At 43.1% G+C, this 17486-nt stretch overlaps 1 non-coding gene across 1 annotated transcript; it reads right to left on the reverse strand.

The window, feature by feature from the left end:
- Positions 1–11723: 11723 nt before the first annotated feature.
- On the reverse strand, positions 11724–11830 carry LOC126021477 (U6 spliceosomal RNA). The gene has a single exon (XR_007499990.1). It is a non-coding gene; the product is annotated as a U6 spliceosomal RNA (small nuclear RNA).
- Between the last annotated feature and the right edge of the window lie 5656 nt (positions 11831–17486).

Below are 17486 nucleotides of genomic sequence, written 5' to 3' on the forward strand. Positions count from 1 at the left end.
ATAATATTATTTATCAAAGAAATTGGCCTTCATTGGTTGGGTGTTGGAACATTGTATGATCAAAACTCAACTAGCAGCAACTTTTTAACTCTGATTTTCACAGTGATTTAAAAATAAATAAAAATTTAAAAGGTCTTCATCATATTTATCATGTTCCATGTCTATTGAGAGGTGACTATTTCAGCTCTGGAGGTAGAGAACTTAGCATTATAATTAGGACTCCATGTCACAATACTGGACTGGATGGCCTCCTTGCAAATGGCATCCAAGCTCATAGTTGGTTAATGGTATGCTTTTCATTTTTATCTGTAGAAATATATGTTTATGCTTTCTTGAACTGGAGGCTAGCTCTAGCTGGCATGGGGTTGGGGGAGACCCCATGTGGAAGGCCTTCTCCTTAACTTGGGTGTGCTGGGAGCAAGGCTCCCAGCATTCCCCTCTTCTGCCCCTGGCCTCCAGGCCTTCTGGGGTGGCAGCTCAGGCGGCCAGACAAGGTGGGTGTCGGGGGTCCCTCCTGGATGGGGTCCCAAGCTTTCCCCGCCCTTCCCTCAGCTCTAGGGTGGGAAGGGCACAGGGTGTAGGGCGGGCAGATCCTGGCTTCTGGCTCTCTCTCGATCCTCTCTTGAGCTGGCCCCCGCACGCACTGCATGTATTAAGAGTATTCCTTATCTTTATGTCATGTTTTGCGTATCCAGAATGTCCATTTTGTATTCTGCCCTTTCCCACACCCCTACAAAGCTCATTTTTACTCCTTAACTCTCTCACCCCCACAAATATCACTAACCCACATTACTCTTTTTAACTTCAGTATTGCACAATCCTAGTCACAGACCAAAGCCGTGCATTGTGTGTAACAACCCCAAACTGTTTCAAAAGACATAAAATGGACACGTATTTCTTTAGAATATTTTGTGTTTTTTCTCTGACAACTATTAAGTCTTACTAAATACTCTCTTATACAGTAACGATTCTAACCACTTTTTATCTTCTCTTTATGAGCTGTTCAACAAGGAATTTTGGTGAAAGAGTCCCCCAGTTTAATGCTTATGATTGAACCATGTCATGGGGATTGTTGGACTTGTTCTTATGACCCCCATATGCACCAATAACGCCACGTGGCATTGCTCCTTTTTTGCACAGGCACATTAAAATGGGAAAATACTATACATACAAATAAGATCCTATCTGATAGAGATTGGAATACACAAATCTTGTAGTGCAAAGGGACCTTACACCCTGAACATTGACATAATGACCTGGCACAGGCCTCAGAAGAAAGGGCATTTTCCATTCACCCCTGAACCAGAGAAGCCATCCACGAAACATCCAGGTTTGTCTATAACATCACCTGGAAGTAATCCTCTACCACGGAAGACCCTACCACTGCTCAGACATCGACCTGCTCAAAAGAGACTTCCCTTAACACTGAGAAGACTTAACAACAACGACCTGCTTACAGGACAGGGCTTCCAGCATTGTCCTTTAATGGTGAGGTGAAACGAGAGGACGTAGGATATGCAGATTCCAGGATCTTTAATACAGAAACATGATACCAACAACAGAAACTGTGTGAAAAGTGTGTTGGCACTACGACAATGTCTTGGATTGGACGATCTAACTTGCCTGGAGCCTAGAGTTGGTCTTATGCCAGGAAACTTCAGGGGTAGGGTCTCTTTGTATTTAGGCCAAGGTTATTCCTTTCCCTGCCCCTCATATTTTGGTGGGCCTATGCAAACAACAATTGTCACTCTAACACCCTTTTTACTGTGCTCCTTTGACTCTAATCCTTAAAAAACAACCCACTTGGGCCCGGAGAGATAGCACAGTGGCGTTTGTCTTGCAAGCAGCCGATCTAGGACCAAAGGTGGTTGGTTTGAATCCCCGTGTCCCATATGGTCCCCCATGCCTGCCAGGAGCTATTTCTGAGCAGATAGTCAGGAATAACCCCTGAGCACCGCCGGGTGTGGCCCCCCCCAAAAAAAAACACACACAAAAAACAACCCACTTAAAATTTGAGGTTAACTTAAGCTAATATGCATGTACATGGAAATGTAAAAAATACTATGTCTCTAATGTTTAAGGAGTTACGTAAGTTTTATGGCTTTAGATTGCCTTGTGTGCTGTTAAGAAATATAATGTGTTACAATCTGGGGACTTGAGGGACAAAGTAATTGTACATGGATTCTGTTTTATTTATCTTAATGTTCTTTGGCTGAAAGTTCAAAGTTAAGATATCAGCAAGGGGACTTCTTCTGAGAATTATGTTATGGGTGATTGTCTTTCCACTGTAACTTTACCTTGTCCTCTTTCTTTGAATCTTTGTTCTCATAATTAAAAAAAAAAAAAGAATGAGAAAAAGGGGGCCCAGAGAGATAGCACAGCGGCCTTTGCCTTGCAAGCAGCCAATCCAGGACCAAAGGTGGTTGGTTCGAATCCCGGTGTCCCATATGGTCCCCCGTGCCTGCCAGGAGCTATTTCTGAGCAGACAGCCAGGAGTAACCCCTGAGCACCGCTGGGTGTTGCCCCCCCCCCAAAAAAACAAACAAACACACACACAAAAAAAGAATAAGAAAAAGGGGGCTAGAGAGATAGCATGGAGGTAGGGCGTTTGCCTTGCATGTAGAAGGACAGTGGTTTGAGTCCTGGCATCCCATATGGTCCCCTGAGCCTGTGAAAATGATTTCTGAGCTTAGAGCCAGGAGTAATCCCTGAGTGCTGCCCAGTGTGACCCAAACACCCCCCCCAAAAAAAAAAAAAAAGAATTAAAAAGGAGGCCGGAGAGATAGCATGGAGGTAGGGCGTTTACTTTGCTTGCAGAAGGATGGTGGTTCGAATCTCGGGATCACATATGGTCCTCCAAGCCTGCCAGGAGCGATTTCTGAGCATAGAACCAGGAGTAAGCCCTGGGCTTTGCCGGGTGTGACCCCAAAACGAAAAATCAACCCCCCCCCAAAAAAAGTAGGAAAAAAAATCTAACATGATCTTCACTGAGATGGCTCTATAGTTTTAGAGGTAAAGAAAAAGAAAGAGCTAAATCCACTAAGGTGTAGTTCCCATTTTCTGGGAAAAATCAATAGCCCAAGATCTGCCTTCTGGCTACATCCTAGATTACAAATGACTGAGGCTACAAGGACATATTTGGAAAAAAAAATATCATCTTTGATTTTGGTGCTAAATATTATTGAGAAAAGGGGTTCTCTTAGTAATCTTTGATGCTTGAATTTCTGAGTCAAAATATTTGCTTGAGGCCATAGTTTTGCCTGAGATTTTACAAGGGAGAGATAGCCAAACAGGACAGAAAATGTAATGTCAATACAATTTCATGAATTTCAAGAATATCTCTTCGGGAACGCCTCAACTATCCATGCAGGGAAGAAGCATCCACAGCAGGCCTTTTGAGGAATCACATGGGGTTATTTCAGTTCTCCACACCAGGGAAAACTGGGGATACATCTTGTGGGCTGAGTTCCCCTTCAGTTTATGCATGGCATGAATAGGACCTTGCCTTGCTGCAGCCAATTCAGGACAGATGCGCATTGTAGGTTGAGTGCTGCCTGTTGTGACCAAAAAAAAATAAAAAAGTATTTAAAATTGGAAAATATTATATACTAGGAGAAGTTCTTATCAATTAGGGATGAGAACTCAGAAAATTTTTGTTATAGGGGGTGTTCCTCCCTGAACCAAAAAAAAATAAAAAAGTATTTAAAATTGGAAAATATTATATACTAGGAGAAGTTCTTATCAATTAGGGATGAGAACTCAGAAAATTTTTGTTATAGGGGGTGTTCCTCCCTGAACATTTGCCATCGTAACTTGATTTGGGCTTTAGTCATTTGGATATTGGCTAATAACCCTGAAGTTTGGGTCTCATCTTTGGATCTGGCACTGTTTTCTGCACCTACACCAGGGATTAACCTTCTACCAAGTGGGACCCTGGAATTGCCTTGGTACATAATTGCCCCAGGGAGGACTTTCATGCTAATCTGACTCTGGCTTGGAAATCAGCAATGACTTGCATTGAAGGCAGATTTCCCTGCCTTGCCACATATAGTGAGATGAAACTAGGAGATGCCTAGTTAGTGATGGCTAACCTTTTTGAGCCTGAGTGCCGCACAAAACCAAAGAATTTTCTCAAAGTGCCAGCACATCAATTAAACCTTAATAACAAAGATTTTAGTATCTAAAAACTCTTTATAAAGTGTCTGAGCTAGGGCCTGAAGAGATAGCACAGCGGTGTTTGCCTTGCAAGCAGCTGATTCAGTACCAAAGGTGGTTGGTTCGAATCCCGGTGTCCCATATGGTCCCCCGTGCCTGCCAGGAGCTATTTCTGAGCAGACAGCCAGGAGTAACCCCTGAGCACCACCGGGTGTGACCCAAAAACAAAACAAAACAAAAAGTTGTTTGAACTATGTAACATCATGTTTAATAGTTTGAATCTTTGTATTGTCAGAGAATCAATTTGATTCACAATTCTCTGGTTTTCATTTCAAGTTATTGTCAATTTATAATGTTTTAATGATTTCATTCAGTTTAATAAATTTAGGAAGAATTTGACTCAGTTACACAATATATTTTAAATGTATTATTCACATAACATGTCAAATGTATCCTGTGTAAAAAAAAAAAAAGATAAACTTCTTAAAACTGTTCACTCGTCAAGACTCGGTATGTATTCCCAAAGAGCCTATACATGTTTTTTTTTTTTTTTTGTAAAATTTACAATCAAATGGCCCGGAGAGATAGCATGGAGGTAAGGTGTTTGCCTTTCATGCAGGAGGTCATCAGTTCGAATCCCGGTGTCCCATATGGTCCCCCGTGCCTGCCAGGAGCAATTTCTGAGCATGGAGCCAGGAATAAGCCCTGAGCACTGCCGGGTGTGACCAAAAAAAAAAAACCACAAAAAAAAAAAAACCACAAAAAAAAAAAAAAAAAAAAATTTACAATCAAATTTGAAAATAGTTAAATCATTAAATTTCCAATAACATGGTGTAAAGAAAACAAAAGATCTTTCAATTAAATCAATTGTTTTTATTGGAAATTCCAGATTGGAATACAACACGGTCATGTAAAGTCCCTTTTTAAAATGACATCTTTAAATAATATTTAAATAACTTAGAAAGTGTCTTAACTGCAAACTGAAAACACTACTTCATGTAAATATATGCATTGGGCATACTCTGAAAAAATTAATGTGATTTTCGTTGTTGCATACATGCTAATAACTTGTCAGTCCTTGGTGCATAGTGCGTTAATTTCAGAGCAACACATGCAGCACTCATGTCATCCATTAATGTGTTTCTAGCATCAGATTTTATTAGATTCAAAGCTGAAAACAGCTGTTCACATGCATAGGATGACCCATACAAAGTAGGAAGAACAATCCCAAGTGCTTTCATGGACTTAAAATTTTCTGGCAGAGAATTCCATGCTTTTAGGATTTCATTTTCAGAACTGCTAGCAATGATTTTATTTGTCACCCTTTCACACTCAATACATTCAAGAGCCGCACGCAGGTCATTGAATTTACTTTTCCAGGTAGAGCTTTCTTGAAATTCCAGTAGCTCCATTTCTAAATTTTGAATATCCAACCACTGTAGGCAGGAAAGATCAAGATCTTCAAATGTGGACTTTTCTGGGGAAGTTATAAATGAAAGGGTTGGGCCCGGAGAGATAGCACAGCGGCATTTGCCTTGCAAGCAGCCGATCCAGGACCAAAGGTGGTTGGTTCGAATCCTGGTGTCCCATATGGTCCCCCTTGCCTGCCAGGAGCTATTTCTGAGCAGACAACCAGGAGTAACCACTGAGCACCGCCGAGTTTGACCCAAAAACCAAAAAAAAAAAAAAAAAAGAAATATAAATGAAAGGGTTGTATCCACCTTATGGAACTGAGAAAATCTTTTACTAAAATTCTCCTTTGCGGGGCCGGGCGGTGGCGCTAAAGGTAAGGTGCCTGCCTTGCCTGCGCTAGCCTTGGACGGACCGCGGTTCGATCCCCCGGTGTCCCATATGGTCCCCCAAGCCAGGAGCAACTTCTGAGCACATAGCCAGGAGTAACCCCTGAGCGTTACCGGGTGTGGCCCAAAAACCAAAAAAAAAAAAAAAAAAAAAAAATTCTCCTTTGCTTTGGCTACAATGGTGGAATATGCTTTGTGGATTTCCTGGTGTTTTTTTTTTTTTTTTTTATAACTGTTCACAAATGTTGTAGAATTATCCAAATGTATTTTTAGGTTGGGAAAATATTTTAGCTGTCCACTCTCAAGGTCTTTTTCAAAAACATGCAATCTTTCTCTCAAGAGCTTTGATGTCACTAAACATGCTTTCTGCTGTTTTTCCCATGACTTGTAATTTTTTGTTTAGTACATTAAAGTAGTTAATAAAATCTGTAAAGAACATGAGGTTGGTAAGCCAGGCCATGTTGATGAGTTGAGGATAGTCTTCCCCCTTTTCATTCATAAATAGCCTAACTTCTTCCAAGCAGGCCACAAAGCTCTCTAACACTTGCCCTCTGCTCAGCCACCGGACATTATTGTATATCAGTAAAGTGTTATATTGTGCCTGAACCTCATCAAGAATGGCTTGAAATTGCCGAAAATTAAGAGCATGCACCATGAAGTTCACCATTGTTGTTACATCTTTGAGGACATTGTCAAGATTTTTGCTGCTTTCTTTGGCGCATAGAGCCTCTTGATGTATTATGTAGTGAAATTGAATCAGTGGGTGTTTTTGCTTCCTTATCAAAGAAATTAATGAATCCTGATGTTATCTCTACCATGCTAGGTGCTCCATCGCTAGTAACTGAAACCATATTTTCTGGACTTATGTTTAGTGATAAAAAAGCCTCCATCACAGCATTGTGGATATCTATCCCTTGTGTTCTTCCACGCAAAGACAGCAGTTTTACCAGCTCTTCTCTCATGATGTCACCAGTAGCTTAACACAAAATGAGCACTAGTCTTGCATGGTTAGTAATATCTGTACTTTCATCCAAGCACATTGGTGCTTTTTGTAAGTCGCAAGTAAGCTGTTGACTAACATCAGCAGCTGTAGAGTTAAATAATTAATGATGGTGCTGGATGGAGATGGATGGAGAGACCTTTCTCTGCCATCCCAGGCCACGTGGCTCTGCAACCCCCTTCAGCCGGTGGGTCTGGAGGTTCATGAGAGCGGTGGGTAGAAATCTCACTCACAGTCAGGCTTCAGGAAGTATCAGCTTTATTCATACCCTATCCACCACATGTGTGGCCTATATCATAACCAATTAAGCATTCAGCCATTCTTAGCTTGCCCTGCATCTTAACTCCTTTCAGACATCTTCCCTTTGACCTCCATGCTGGCAAAAGACCAAAAAGGAGGGTAATCTCCTGGGTCAAAGGCCTTATATAACCTTCCAAGACCACTCCCCGTAATGGAAGGGGTCTTGCAGGTAAGGTTAACTTAATATCCGGTTCCCAAGACCCCTCCCAGAAATGGGCGGGTCTCAGGTAGATACACCTAAATCCAGGTGGAGTCACAAGCAGCCATTCGCAGAACCCTATCTTTTTTTTTTTTTTTTTTTTTTTGGTTTTTGGGTCACACCCGGCGGTGCTCAGGGGTTACTCCTGGCTGTCTGCTCAAAAATAGCTCCTGGCAGGCACGGGGGACCATATGGGACACCAGGATTTGAACCAACCACCTTAGGTTCTGGATCGGCTGCTTGCAAGGCAAACACCGCTGTGCTATCTCTCCGGGCCCCCCTATCTTTTGCAGTATTTCTTCTTAGCGCCATCTCAGAGATGCGCTGCACAATTTTATCCTTGTTTTGGAAATCATGGAAGAGTGAATTACTCCCAGCCAAAATTGTCTTTTTGATCAAATCTCCATCAGAGAGGGGCTTACCATGTTTTGCCATGCACAGTGAAATTTGAAAGCTGGCAACTGTATTATGATTAGTGTTTGAGAGATAGTTGCTAAAATTAAGAGACTGGGAGTGATATTTCTTTAATTGTCCTACAAGGAACTCTTTTCTTTGAGCTAAACCAAGTTCAGCAGCACTGTTATGGTTGGTCTCAAAGTGAAGTTTGACACTCGATGTGCGAGACACACTTTCATTACACATAATACACAATGCTTTCCCACGGTGTTCAATCACTCCATATGTCTCTATCCAGGCCTCTTGGAATGGTCTTCCACTATCTGTTTTTGCTTTTTTTTTTTTTTTTTTTTTTTGCTGTACTCATTTTCTTTGTTCAAGACTTCAAGTCCACAAAAAGATAAAATTTGTATAATAAAAAAAATCTGGGGCCGGCAAGGTGGCACTAGAGGTAAGGTGTCTGCCTTGCAAGCGCTAGCCAAGGAAGGACCACGGTTCGATCCCCCGGCGTCCCATATGGTCCCCCCAAACCAGGGGCGATTTCTGAGCGCTTAGCCAGGAGTAACCCCTGAGCATCAAATGGGTGTGGCCCGAAAAACCAAAAAAAAAAAAAAATTCTAGTGAAGTGCTGTATACAAATCTGTCTCCATTTAAAAAATATGTTATTGGGGAATTTTACTAATTGTAGACATCCGTTTTGGTCAAAAAATAAACTGTCCAGGTGAAAACCGGACTTGTGCAACCATAACCTAAACACCTAGACAACTAGCCAGATAATTTAATAGTTTTTAAAAAGGAGCCCAGGTAAGTTTATAATCAACATTAGTATTATTGGTGCAATTAAACTTAGGCAGCACAGGTAGGGCAAAGTAGAAGTTTACCTAATAATAAATGATGTAGACTGCAGATTGCGTTTCCTGTTCTCCTCAAGTCTCCCGCCAGGGTGGGAGGGCGTGACAGAAGAACACTCGGTGCTGTAGGCGAGTACCTAGGCGGGTTCAGAGGCGGAGGCAGGGAGTGACACTGCTTCTCACAGCCCCACAGCGGTTCAGGCAGCAGCGAGGAACACATTGCCAGACAGGGAAGGACAGGGACAAAAAATAGGCCCAGGCATTTTAGGTTGAGCAGCTCAATCACATGACCTCATGCAGGCCCTGCCCATTGAAGTCCAGGGGCAGGGCTAAAATGCAGAAGCACACTTGAGAGGCACGGCCAGCCACTAATAAGTAAGGAGTGCAACAGCCAACACACAAGAAGATGTGACATGGGGGAGGGAAAAGAGAGAAGATGGGACATGGAGGGGGGAGAGAAGACCCATAAAGACTAAAACATCTCTTCTTAATCTGCTGTCACACAAAACTCCCAAAGGAATGCTGAACACCCAAAGATCCTCCAGAAAACAATGTAATTTAAAGGAAGATGCACAGGAAAGATAATCGTGAGATATGCTCAAACTTTAATGTTCTATAAAAGCAATGACAGACTCTCACCTTGGAAACAAAAATGACAAGCGCTTATCAATGAAACCAAACCACGGAGTCCACGCTTTTTACAATGAAAAATCCGGATAACAAGAGGCAGCTCAGCAATGTCCAACCTTAGAGAGCTGGAGGTTTACGTGACAGCAGAGGACTAAGAAGAGATGTTTTATTTGTAGTCATGATGTATTGGAGAAGTGACTGTGATTCCCCAAATAAAATGACCTGCAAACTGGATTGATCGCATTAATGACTATACAGCATTGGATTCATCACAATAACAACTAATTAAGAGGTGACCTGAGTGTATGGAAAAGAACTTTTGTTTTTCATTATTGGAGCCTTTTTTATTTTATTATGATGTTTACAAAAGCACTGTGAAGGGCCACATATACTTTACTGTTTTTTGCTATATTGAGTTTTCCATAAGGTACAGCGCAGAGGATTAGTGTTGGTTATTCACAGAGAGCCCAGCCCTCCTCTCAGCTTACTGATTGCATAGCTTCTCTATGCAATCATCATAAGCAGCTTTTTTATTTCCTCGAATTTAGCATTAGAGGTTTATACAGAGGAGCACATTATTAGACACATTAACATCCCCCCATAGCCTCACCTCTCTAGCATGGGAGCACTAGGAACTGTTCCTGATTACAGATGTCACATGTGGAGTCACACTACAGCCTCACTGAGTTCCTGTGACAGACTCAGTGTGAAGCTTCTCTTCCTCCCCCCCTCCCCCCCACTAATCCCTCACACACTGCCTGGCTCATAGGCTACTAATGGGAAGACAGGTAGGCTAAACATCCACTCACAGGAGGATGGGCCGCAGCCCACCAGGACAATGCTTGGTTCTCCCAATGGCCAATCCGGCCCTGTTGCCAGGTGAGCTGCAAAGCAGACACCAGCACACTCGCCTCCCACCGCGCCGCTGCATATCTTAATTGTGGACCTTCCTGCATGCCAGCTGCAAGGCCTTCGCATACCACAGCTGGCAAGCATGCCATGGGTTCGCCATCGCTGCCTTCGACATAGGATATGTGTTCACACCAAGATTTTCAATTACTGAAACCTGACAGCAAAAACCGTGATTAAGGAGAAACTTTCCTGGGACTTTGAAGAAAGACTTTGGGGTTAGACACATTAGTATGACTGGAGCCTGTAGTTGGTATTATGGCAGGATGCTTCATGGGTAGGAACACCTTGTTTTTTTTTTGTTGTTTTTTTTTGTTTTTTTGGTTTTTGGGTCATACCCGGCTGCGCTCAGGGGTTACTCCTGGCTGTCTGCTCAGAAATAGCTCCTGGCAGGCACGGGGGACCATATGGGACACCGGGATTTGAACCAACCACCTTTGGTCCTGGATCGGCTGCTTGCAAGGCAAACACCTCTGTGCTATCTCTCCGGGCCCGGAACACCTTGTTTTTAGGTCAAACGTTTTTTGTTCAATTTTTCCAATTTTTGCTGTGCCTATGAAAAATTTTGCCAATCCTTTTATCTTTTAGAGGCATCCAGCCCTTTTCTTAGAACTTTGGGATGCAGATTACTGTTTTTCTTCATATTTCTGCATTTTTCTATAAAGTCAATTAGGGGGAGAAGTTGGATTAACTAGTTCCCTCCCTATTCTCCACCCCAGGATGTGGTCTGGTGCTTCCTAATAAAGACCCTGGATCTCAGGAAAATACTCTCTTGCATTCCTGGTTTTCCTCCACTGAGCTATTTGCTTCTTAGGAGTGTAAGGCTTTCATGTTGGAGTTCCTGAATCTGTTTTACCCCCTTCACTGTGTGTGAATTATTTCCTGCATTGGCGTTTGCTTCCACAACTGCGTTTCTTCAATGAGGCAGGAAGCTTCCTCCACACCTTGCAAACACTGACCAGGTTCCAATCCCAGCACGCTATTAGGTCCCCTATGCACCACTAGAAGTGATTTTTTTTTTTCCTTTCGGTGCCGTGACTCGGATACGAATAGGAGTGATTCTTGAGTGCAGAGCCAGGAGTACTCCTGAGCATCTCCAGGTTTGATCCCAAAAAACAAAAATAAAATAAAAGGCAGATTTACAGATTAGATTGTAACACTATTGTATTGTTGCTTTGGCCACTAAGAACTGTTTCAGGTAGACTGTGTTCTTGTGACATTCTTTTTTATTTTTCCTTTTTTTTCCTTTTTTTTTTTGGTTTTTGGGCCACACCCAGCGGTGCTCAGGGGTTACTCCTGGCTGTCTGCTCAGAAATAGCTCCTGGCAGGCACAGGGGACCATATGGGACACTGGGATTCGAACCAACCACCTTTGGTCCTGGATTGGCTGCTTGCAAGGCAAACGCCACTGTGCTATCTCTCCGGGCCCTTTATTTTTCCTTTTGAGGGTGAGGAAAGGGATGACACCCCCCTTTTTTTTTTTTTTAAATATGGAACGCTTCACGAATTTGCGTGTCATCCTTGCACAGGGGCCATGCTAATCTTCTCTGTATCATTCCAATTTTAGTATATGTGCTGCCGAAGCGAGCACCCCCCTTTTTTTTGGGGGGGGTCACACCCGGCGGTGCTCAGGGGTTACTCCTGGCTATCTGCTCAGAAATAGCTCCTGGCAGGCATGGGGGACCATATGGGATACCTGGATTCGAACCAACCACCTTTGGTCCTGGATTGGCTGCTTGCAAGGCAAACACCGCTGTGCTATCTTTCCGGGCCCGTTTTTTTTTTTTTAAAGATTGTTCTTTCCTTTCTGCAGGAGCCAGCCCAGAAACACCAACGATCATAATCTCTCCAGGACCCACTCCCGGTAAAGATGTCCCCACTCAACTAATGTGGGGCCGATTCCTGCCGTGTGATTAGGCACCCAGAGACAATATAAAGGACTGCTGCTCTGCTCTCTGCCTTCTTTCTGCAGGAGCCAGCCCAGAGACACCAAGGATCATAATCTCTCCAGGACCCACACCCGAGGAGCGGGTCTGAGGAGCGAATCTTTTAACCCCTGAACCCCATTCCTCCACATTGTAAAAAGCAATCTACAACCTTAACAATAGGGACATTTTGCAGTACAACCCCATGTTTAAAGAATCAAGATGGCTACTCTGATAATACAAAAAGTACCAAACAGGTGTCCTCTCAAATAAGATGTTTTTTTTTTTTTTTTTTGGTTTTTTGGGCCACACCCGTTTGACGCTCAGGGGTTACTCCTGGCTATGTGCTCAGAAATCGCCCCTGGCTTGGGTGGACCATATGGGACGCCGGGGGATCGAACCGCGGTCCTTCCTTGGCTAGCGCTTGCAAGGCAGACACCTTACCTCCAGCGCCACCTACCCGGCCCCTCAAATAAGATGTTTAAAGTAGAATTATGGAAGATGTTCAGGAAATTAAAAAAAAAAAACATCGGGCCGGGCGGTGGCGCAAGAGGTAAGGTGCCTGCCTTACCTGCGCTAGCCTTGGACAGGACAGCGGTTCGATCCCCCGGCGTCCCATATGGTCCCCCAAGCCAGGAGCGACTTCTGAGCACATAGCCAGGAGTAACCCCTGAGCGTCACCGGGTGTGGCCCAAAAACCAAAAAAAACAAAAAAACAAACAAAAAAAAAAACATCGATAGACTTAAATGGAGCACAAATAAGCATCAAGAGGATTTGACGATTGAAATTAGAAATTTTCACACTGAAATAACAGGTCTGAAAAACTTGGCTTATGGGCCTGGAGAGATAGCACAGCGGCATTTGCCTTGCAAGCAGCCAATCCAGGACCAAAGGTGGTTGGTTCGAATCCCGGTGTCCCATATGGTCCCCCGTGCCTGCCAGGAGCTATTTCTGAGCAGACAGCCAGGAGTAACCCCTGAGCAACATCGGGTGTGGCCCAAAAAACAAAAACAAAAACAAAAACAAAAAAAAAAAACTTGGCTTATGAATTGAAAACCTCAATGGAAAACTTCTCCACTGGAGTAACAGCAGCTGCAAACGGGGTCAGTGAGCCAGAGGATGAGATGCAGAACAAAACAACTCCATACAACAGAAGAGATTGGAGAGAACTTTAAAGCAAATGATCAGACAATGTCTAAACTACTCAAAGAAAGTGAACCGATGAAAATAGAAGTTTCTGAGAAACTCAAAACTCAACAGAAACAACATAGGAATCAATGAAGTCCCAGAAGCCCAGAACAAGAATAAGAGGAGTTGGAGGAAGAGTGAGAACAGGAAGAGGAGGAAGAATTTTAAGAAGAATAAGTCAAAGAAGAAGAGTAAGAAAAATAAGGCAAAGAAGAGTAAAAAGGCAAAGAGGAGTAAGAATAATATTGTAAAAAATAGTAAGAAGAGGGAGAAGATGAAAAGGATTCATCCTTTTCTTCTGAAAAAGAAGAGGAGTAAGGAGAGTAAGAAGAGGGCAAAGAATAGTAAGAAAAGAAGAAAAAGAAGAGGAGGAAGAGGAGAAAGAAGAGGAAGAATAAAAGGAAGAAGAGTAGGAGGAAGAAGAAAAAGAAGAGGAGAAAGAGGAAGAAGGAATAGAAGAAAAAAGACAAGAAAAAAGGAAGAAGGGAAAGAAGAAGAAAAAGGGAAAGAAGAGGAAGAAGAAAATGAAGAGGAGAAAAAGAAGAGGAAGAAGTAGAAGAGGAGGAAAAGAAAGACGAGGAGAGGAAAATGAATAAGAGAAAGAAGAAGAGAAAGAGGAAGAAGAGTCTACAACCACACAGCCCTGAAGTGCCTGATCTCGTCTGATCTTAGAAAGAGGAAGAAGAAAAAGAAGAGGAAAAAAAAAAAGAGAGAAGAAAATGGATCGAAGATATTTTTTTTTTTTGTTTTGTTTTTTGGGCCACACCAGTTTGGCGCTCAGGAGTTACTCCTGGCTATGCGCTCAGAAATCGCTCCTGGCTTGGGGGGATCATATGGGACTACGGGGGATCTAACCGAAGTCCGTCCTAAGCTAGCACTTGCAAGGCAGACACCTTACCTCTAGTGCCACCTTCCCAGCCCCGAAGATTTATTTTTAATTTATTTTCTTATAATAGTGTATTTAAAAACCATGATTATAACATATTTGTAGTTGTGTTTCAGTTAAAAAAAAAAAGAAAAAGAATGGGGCCGGAGAGATAGCATGGAGGTAAGGCGTTTGCCTTTCATGCAGGAGGTCATCAGTTCGAATCCCGGCGCCCGTGCCTGCCAGGAGCAATTTCTGAGCCTGAAGCCAGGAATAACCCCTGAGCACTGCTGGGTGTGACCCCAAAACCACACACACACACACACACACACACACACACACACACACACACACACACACACACACACACACACACAAGAAAAGAAAAGAAAAAGAAAAAGAAATCTCTCCTGGCAGGCTCTGGATGCTGGGGATCGAATCCATGTGGGCCAGCCACATGCAAGGCAAAGGCCCTACCTACTGTGCTATCGCTCCAGTCCCCTAATTTCAGAACTTTTAAACCTCACAGTAAATGGTGAAAAACACAGCTTTTCACTGTTCTCTTTATTTAATGTAGTTATTAAAATTATCAGTTTAACTTTAAAAAAAAAAGATTGTTCTCTTACATTTCTTTCCTTTCTTTTGTTTTTGAGTCACACCTGGCGACACTCAGGGGTTACTCCTGGCTGTGCACTCAGAAATCGTCCCTGGCTGGCTGAGGGGCCCATATGGGATGCTGGGAATTGAATCACCATCAGTCCCAGGTAGGCCACATGCAAGGTAAATGCCTTACCGTTGTGCTATCTCTCTGGCCCTGTTCTCTTACATTTTCCTGAACTGATGACATTATTTATTCAAGGTTCTTTTCAATCCGTGGCCACTTGCCTACTATAGTAAGCTCTGTTGTAGTGTTTTGGGACACTTGGACCAATTCAAAGGTGCTTTCATGGGGGCACAAGGAATTCATTCCCTGCTAGATCTAACTCAGGATCTTGCACTAAGACCTAAGAGCTAACCATGTGTTCTCCATTTGAATACCCTTAATCTAATTTCTACCATATTAAACATTACCCTGAGGGGACTGCAGCAATAGTACAATGGGTAAGAGTTTGCCATGCATATGGTCAACTTGGGTTTGATCCCCAGCATTCCATAGGATTCTCTATGCACCACCAGAAATGATTCCTGTGCATAGAGCCAGGAGTAACCCCTGAGCACTGTTGGATGTGGCCCCCAAACAAAAAAAAAAAACACACATCATCCTCATAAAATTAAGTGCTGCATACTAAATGATTGTGAATTGTATATACATTTGGGTTAGAGAATCACACCTGACTTTACTGCTGAGACTATCTGGTGCCAGATCTCAAACTCCTCCTACATGTGCTCTAGTCAGATAGGTTATTTCTCCAGCCCCTCTGTAAAGAAAGCCAGAAATCATGGTGCTTAAATGTATTATTTAAAAAAAAGCCAGAGGCCCTTTATTTAAATTCAAATCAAACACTTAAAATGGAATCACTGTGAATTACAAATTTATTAATCATCCAGTTTTAAGTGTACAATCCCTCCACCAATGTTCCCAGTCACACACACACCCTTCTGTATCCTGCCTCTACGACAGGAACTTTATCTTGTTAGGCATAGTGGTTTACAATACTGTTACCGATAGGGTATCACGCATATCACTTTACCACCATTAAGCACCCAGTCATCCAGTGACCACTTCCCTCTATCATAGTTGTAGTGATCCATTCCCTAAGCTATCCCATTGTACACCACCCCCAATCCCCTTTCTCCAACATTGCAAGCTTCCTAAGGATCAGTTCTCCTGCTCATTTCTATTGCCTTCAGACATTAGTTATTCTCTTACTATGTTTCTTTATATCCCACATAAGTTATGAGATCATTCTTTCTGTCCCTCTTCTTTTTTTTTTTTTTTTTTTTTTTGGTTTTTGGGCCACACCCGTTTGACGCTCAGGGGTTACTCCTGGCTATGCGCTCAGAAATCGCCCCTGGCTTAGGGGGGACCATATGGGACGCCGGGGGATCGAACCGCGGTCCGTCCTAGGCTAGCGCTTGCAAGGCAGACACCTTACCTCCAGCGCCACCTAACCGGCCCCTCTGTCCCTCTTCTTGACTCATTTCCTCAGCATAATACTCCGCATCCATCCATGCATCAACAAATTGCATGACTTCATCTTTTCTTATGGCAGAGCAGCACTGTGTACATGTATCACAACTTCTTTATCCAGTCATCTGTTCTTGAGCACCTGGGTTGTTTCCAGATTTTGGCTATTTTGAATACTATTGCAACGAATACAGGAGTACAGATGTCTTTTCTGCATTTCCCCCCCTTTTTGGGCTACATCTGGTGACGCTCAGGGGTTACTCCTGGCTATGTGCTCAGAAATTGCTCCAGGCTTGGGGGACCATATGGGATGCTGGGGGATGGAACTGCAGTCCATCTAGGTTAGTACGTGGAAGGCAGATGCCCTACTGCCTGTGCCACCGCTCTGGCCCTATTGTTTTTTGTTTTTGGGCCACACAGTGATGCTCAAGCCTTACACTCAGAAATCGCTCCTGGCAGACTGGGGGACCATAAGGATGCTGGGAATTGAACTCTTGTTGGTCTGTCTTGGGTTGGCCACGTGCAAGGCAAACACCCTATGGTTCGCGTCACTGCTTCATCCCCATGCATTGTTTTTAAATTCTTGGGTTTTATATTCTCAGGAGTGGAATTTCCAGATCCTATGGAAGCTCAGATCTTAGTTCATAGACATTTTGGATTAAACTTTATAGCAACACCAAATGTGAGAAAAGGAGTATAAGACCTAACAAAAACTGTCACTCAAAAACCAAAAACTGTATGAGAGATTGGGAAAAACTGAACTTTAGTGTGGGAGGAACAGATGAGAGATGTAGAACAGATTATACACCAGAAGTTCTAGATAGGGGTAGGGGAAACTGGGTAGATGGACGATACCTCCCTCCCCAAAACCATCAGAACCTATAAACATGTCAGTTTATGGTGAAAAGGGATCAAGGTTGCGGGCAGACTTAGCTCATCATTTGATTTTTTAATCAGCTGACTTTAGAACAGGAAGATTGTTCTGCATGACCTGGGTGGTCCTGGTATAATCACAAAAAATACTGAAAGGACCAAAGGTCAGATACATGTGGGGACCCAACTTGCCATTGCTGGGTTTGAAGAGGCAGGAGGACCTGAAGCAGTGGAAGCACTCCAGGTAGCTGCAATGTGAAACTGATT

This window comes from Suncus etruscus, chromosome 10 (assembly GCF_024139225.1).
Source record: "Suncus etruscus isolate mSunEtr1 chromosome 10, mSunEtr1.pri.cur, whole genome shotgun sequence".
NCBI lineage: Eukaryota > Metazoa > Chordata > Mammalia > Eulipotyphla > Soricidae > Suncus > Suncus etruscus.